Source organism: Phyllopteryx taeniolatus, chromosome 12 (assembly GCF_024500385.1).
Source record: "Phyllopteryx taeniolatus isolate TA_2022b chromosome 12, UOR_Ptae_1.2, whole genome shotgun sequence".
In the NCBI taxonomy this organism is placed as follows: Eukaryota; Metazoa; Chordata; class Actinopteri; order Syngnathiformes; family Syngnathidae; genus Phyllopteryx; species Phyllopteryx taeniolatus.
The window spans coordinates 4,982,636-4,989,003 of record NC_084513.1 but is presented as its reverse complement, the minus strand read 5'-3'; the positions used below and the strand labels follow the sequence as shown (position 1 = coordinate 4,989,003).

General features: G+C 38.9%; 1 protein-coding gene across 11 annotated transcripts in view; it reads left to right on the top strand.

Annotated features, from left to right (window-relative positions):
- The first annotated feature begins 2,567 nt into the window (after positions 1–2,567).
- LOC133486522 (rho GTPase-activating protein 20-like) overlaps positions 2,568–6,368 on the top strand; it is a 66,459-nt gene continuing 62,658 nt past the window's right edge. For 7 of the 11 annotated variants that reach the window (XM_061791815.1, XM_061791814.1, XM_061791812.1 and 4 more), the window contains exon 1: positions 2,568–2,721. The gene's annotated coding sequence lies outside the window, so the exon portion shown is untranslated. The remainder of the gene's footprint in view (positions 2,722–6,368) is intronic. The other 4 variants (XM_061791821.1, XM_061791819.1, XM_061791820.1 and 1 more) reach the window with 3 other exon arrangements.

Below are 6,368 nucleotides of genomic sequence, written 5' to 3'. Positions count from 1 at the left end.
TCTTTACTCATTGCGCAAATAATAGAATAATATAATGAATATAATGGTTTACTGCCATAATATAGCATGCATATGGGAAACGACCAATTTCCTGGCAAAATATTTAACTTTTTTTTTTAACATTTTTGGAGGACAGCATAGCATTGTTGTACCTGAATGCAACTTTTTGTGGTGAACCAATGCATTTTTGAATATTTGAAATACGGTAAAAGATTTTTACAAACTTAATAGAAACCCTTCTACAAGATGTTACCTTATGTGGTCAAATATATATATATATATATATTTTTTTGACAACAAAAAATTTCCGTGGGAAACTACCACTTTCCTGACTGAAAATATCCTTTTTGTGAAAACATATTGTATTTTTTGTGCCCAAATCTAAGTGTTTGTGGTCAACTATTGCATTTTTTTGCACGAATACTAAACTTTAGTGGCCAAATATGATATTTTGCACCAAACTCATCCAAGCCTGCCTTGATGGAGCTCGCTTTGTACACCGAACTGTTTGCCTCAAATTTGGACACATACAATTGTCCAACATGAACAATTTAGAATTAGGGGTCAAGTGATTATGTGAATATTGATTTAAGAGGTGTGTCTCAATACTTATTGTCAATAACGTGGCTGCGTTTATGTATGGAAAACAGACTTTAAGAGGCAGAAGGATACAGCAAGCCAGTAAATGTTGTATATTCCTCCATGCGTGTCCTTGTTTGGTTGCCAGTGAGTCAAATGACTGTAATTGGCACATATGCACACACAGCATTCTCCTCTAACCATAACGTTTGCCTGCATTTAAATAGCCACAGGCTCAAGATAGCCATGAATGAAAGTCCTTCTCTTCTTTTTCTTCTTCTCTCCTTCTTCATGGCATTATGTAAACGCTGTGTCCTCCGGAGGACCCCGCCATAGTTGGCTGGGCAGCCCAGGCTTGGCAGCAATAACAGCCGGGGCGCATACACACATGCCCCCACCCCGCACGCACGCACACACGCACACACAGAGGACAGAGGCTCTTAATTAAAACTGAAGGCTTTAGCTCAAAGAGCAAAGCCAGCCCCAAGGGGGACCGTTTGACCCACCTCCTCATTTCACACCATCTTCTCCACATCACGTTATCTTACATGTTACATCATTGCCAAAGCAACACAAAAATGCCACTTCAGAGCAAATTTACAGACTTCATGTGTCTTTTTAGGCATGGCTTTTTGAGACTTTTGTGGATCTACTTCCGATACACATGCCTACCAAATGTTATATTCCTCAGTTAAATTGGCTTTGAATTTTGAAAGAATTGTATTTCATTATTTCTATTTGATTTTCGGCCTCAAATGTCTGCTTCAAAGCAATATGACATACTTCCCGTGTATTTTTGGGCAAAGCTTTTTTTTTTCTTTTCTGGGCCTACTCATGATAGACATGCCTACCAAATTTCATGCTGCTAAGCGAAACTGGCTTCGGTGGCTGAATTTACAAAAGAATCCTATCTCATTAATATTAGAATTTTGGCCTCAAGTGTCTGCTTCAATGCAAAAAGGCGTACTTCCCGCGTCTTTTTGGGCAGGGTTTTTTTTTCGATGTTTTTTGTGGGTGTTTTCCTTATATTCTGACCAAATTTTACGTTAGTAAAACTGGCTTCAAAGTTTGATTTTTTAAAAGAATCCTGTTTCACTATTGCAATTTAGAATTTCGGCCTCAAACCAAATTGGGAGACTTCCTCTGCCTTTGATTTTTTATTTTTTTTACCTTTTGTGAGTCTACTCATGATAGACATGTTTCCCAAAATTTCATTTCTAAGTAAAACTGGCTTTGGGACAGATTAAAAAAAATTTCATGAGACCAAAACACCCTAAAATGTCTGCTTCAAACCAAAATGCCAGACCTCCTCCTGTCTCTTAGTAGTTTAGTAGTTCAACTAGTTCATGTTTGCTGAGATGTTTTTGTGGGTCTATTCATGTTAGCGATGGCTACCAAAATTCATGCTGGTAAATGAAACTGGCTTTGGGAACTGATTTTTTTTTTCAAAAGTATCTGATTTTATTAGTATTATTAGAAATGTGTGCTAAAATGTCTGCTTCAAATCAAAATGGCAGCCTCCCTGTCTCTTTTCAGGCATGTTTTTTGGAATTTTTTTGTGTGGGTCTACTCATGATAGACATGCCTTCCAAATATCATGTCTGGAAGTCAAAGTGGCTTTAGGGGCTGAATACCCCCCCAAAAAAACAAAATGTTATTGTGGTTCAGTTATTTATTTATTTTTATGATTCCCAGCAAGTCATCAAACTTCACCCGCCATGCTCCACCCACGCACAATTACGAAAACTCAAATGTTTTGCAATTTAGTGTCGTCCATTTGTCTGGTATACAAGGTTCTAATCTGGTAGCGTTTGGAGAAAATGTCTCAGAGGAGGTCCTCTTTAAAGAACCCCTGGAAGCCACGACCTTAGATTTACCATCATGCATATTTAGTCGTAACAAACTGATTTCACAACATGTAATAAAGTCGTCTGGTGGCCAAAACATTCTTATTGCTTCATGGAGGTAGTAAGGAAGGGGCTTGTGTTCCTCACATTCCTGTGATATTGATCTGGCCCAACACCCCGATGATTTTCCGCAGGGTTGCGGGCTAATGCCCTTTTTATACGAGTACGCTCTTCTTCACTGCACCTGGATCAACTTGGAGTGAACGACCAGTTGAGCTACATGAAATGAAACATTGTGAGTTTCGGCAACACGGCTTTTCTGGATAACGCTGCATGTATTCGCATTTGAGTTCCCACGCGGAACATGCTGGCTAAGGGACAGGAAGTGGAACTGTAAACAAACACAGTGCGCCTTTGCCTCTTGCTAGCGGACGGCACGGCTAGCGATATGCTTTTTGACTGTACAGTATCCTTATTAACTCATTTGAAACGTCATAATTACTCATTTGCACTGTTCGTTTCCTAAAAAGCTTTGAGTTGTTATTTGATCCTTCCATCTTGCATTTATCGGAGAATTTATTGTTACCAGTTGTTGTTTTATTGTAAATATCATGGGCTGAACAGTGGAGTAGTGGTAGTAGGATATGATTCGCTGGAATTACAAGATGATTCCCTCCAATTTCGATATGATTCACTCTAATTATCATACGATTCACTTTTATTACAGTATGATTGACTACACTTGCAATCAGGCTTAACACTGACTTTTTTGCCCGCCAGCCACTGTGGCTAATGGCTTCCCACAGTCACGAGCCACTGGGCCTTTTTACTAGCTTTTTTTGCTGGATAATTATGCTTAAAAGGATTAAAAGTACTCCAGTTTCATCCTACATTCCTTTTACAGTATGTGTTCCCTACGATTGGCTGGCGACCAGTTGAGGGCACACCCTGAGACATGACTGTTCAGGAATTATTGTGGTAGTACTGTTCATACAATGAGTTGTTACTTAATTATTATATGTTCACAGGCACTTCACATACTTTCCTGTTTCATGTTGTATTGTCTGATATCGATGCTTCCGACTGGTAAGTGAAGGCATCATTCATGGATTGATTTTCTTGTTTCTTGAACGTGCAACAGTGAAGTTGTATTTACAATATCGTTAATGCACAAGGACGCAAATTTAACAACTTTAAAACGTTGCATTATATTGTACAATGGCAGACATGGATGCGGACAGTTACCTGTATTTCTTTGTTTAGTTTGCAAAGATGCAAATTACACAACGGAAAAAAAACGCTGAAATTCGCTTGCTAAAACTTGCCTGAAAAAAAAAAAACATGCAGGGGACGACGTGAAGGGACGGGCATGTGTGTGCGTGCTTGTGTGTGTGGACTCAACGAGGAGGGGGAGGAACCAGGCGGCAGGCATCTGCCCTTTTGCCCTGAATGCCCAAGGTGCCCCGTTCTGTTTTTGTTTATGTGTGCACGACTGTGTGTAAGCCTGTCTGGAGCCTTTCATCAATAACATTTAACGTAACCGTGCTAAAAAAGAAAACAAAAAACGTACTAATATATAATTTATGAAAGAATTGATAAAAATAGGCTCACGCACGCCCGCGGAGGATAAGCGGTACAGAAAATGGATGGATGGATGGATAAAGCTATAAGCGTTTGAAGAGCGAGTGTGCATGTGAGAGGGGAGGGCCTGTGCCGAGTTTCTCCGCGTGCCCTCCGGCAACCTTCGGGAACACTCGGGGAAACATCGATGCGTACTCAGAAGTGTTTCTTCGTCTTCGGTTTTGTCAGATCTTTGAGCTTGCCGGTGCAACAGCATCTTTATGCGTGTGGTCTGCTGTGTTGAGATTCTCGGAGCGCACCACACATGACGACCAAAACTGTCGATTGCTCGATTTTTTTATCTTTATGTGTGGGGTCTGCAGCAGATGCAAAACAATAAATAAAAAAATCAATATAATATAGTCAATATGATTCACTCGACTTGCAAAACGATTAGCTCCAGTTACGATATGATATGATTCACTCCAATTACGATACAATGCACTTCACTCCAATCACAAAACTATTCGCTCCATTTCCCATTCGATTTATTTTCATTGCAACACAATTCACTCCAGTTATAACATTCACTCCGATTACAAAGTACGATATGGTTCACTCCAATTCTTGTATGATTGACTTCAATTAGGACACAATTCACTCCAGCTACAATCAAATTCACCCCAATCATGATGTAATTGGATGTTTGCCCAAGTAGCGACCAAGTCATGGAGGGAGAAAGTCGTGTTTGGGCTCTATCATTCAAATAATCAAGACTGTGACATCACAATGATGTCAAAGCCCAGGGAGCCAAACACTGGACGTGTATATACAAGCAATTGTCTGTAATATGTCCCCTTTAAAGCATGTTCAATGTGACTTCCTTCAACCCCCAGGATTCTTATTATTACACTGAAAGAGTTGAATGAGAGGACACGTTATTTCTGTTATTTAAAGTGTTTCTCCAGCCGTCAGCAACGTGACAGACGAAAGCGTCTCCCAGTGGGATGATGCGTTTATGACCATATTTGGACGTCAATAAAACACAACATCACATTGTTCTGGGCCAGGCCATGCCGTCTCTGAGTTTTCCTCGGGAACCCCTGTGTGTTTACCGGCTGTTTTGCAGCCACCGAGCTCAGCAGCTCATCATAGGAATATGACATATACAGTAAATAATCAAGTAAATAATGGAGCAGCAGCGGCCTCTATCCAGTTACGATAGGATTCAGTACGTTACTAATTATGATCCAATTTACTGCTTCAATTACGATATGATTCACTCCAAAGCCAATGTGATACAGCACACTCGAGTTGCAGTAGATAGGATTCACACGATTACATTACGAGTCACTTCAGTTACAATAGGATTCACTGCAATTATGATACGATTCACTTCAGTTCTGGTACAATTGGCTCCAAATCCAATATGATACAGCACTCGAGTTGCACTAGATACGATTAACACAATTACTTTATGATTCACTCGTATTACGATATGATTCACTTCAATTATGATCCCATCCACTTCAACTACGATACAATTCACTTAAATTATGGCCCAATTCACTTCAATTCCAAAGAGAATTTAATGATTCAGATATATAACAATATGATTCACTTGACTAACAATATGATTCACTCCAATTACGATATAATTTATTCCAATTTCAATAGAATTCTTTCCAATTACAATAGGATTTACTTCAAGCATGACAATGTATGATTCACTCCAATTCCAAAACAATATAGCGCACTCCAATTGCAATAGATATGATACACATCAATTATGAGATGATTCACTCCAATTATGATAGGATTCACGTCAATTATGACATGTTTACTTCACTATCGCGATGATTCACTTAAATTAACAATAGAATTCATTTAGCTAACAATACAATTCACTCCAATTAGGATATGATTCACTCCCATTACTATAGGATTTACTTCTATTATGATGCGACATGGTTCACTCCAATAATCAACGATTCACTCCAATTACAATGAGATACAATACGCTTCACTACAATTACATGATTCACTCAAATTCCAGTACGATTAGGCTGTAATTCACTTCTATTCCCATATGATTCATTACAATGTGATACAACTTACTCTTAATTATGATATTTTGCAATAAAATACGATTTACTAATGAATGGCACAGTTCACTCCAGTCCCGATTCAATTCACTGCAATTACGATGTGATTCACTTCAATGATGAGGCAATTCACTCCACTTGAGATGGATTTTCAACTTGGGTAATGAATTGACTAAGATCAGCTTGTTTTGCTTGTAGTTGACACATTTCATTGTTAAAAGCACCACATCGTTCCCATCTTCAGCCACATAATTGCATTTTTCTATCTCGTGAACTG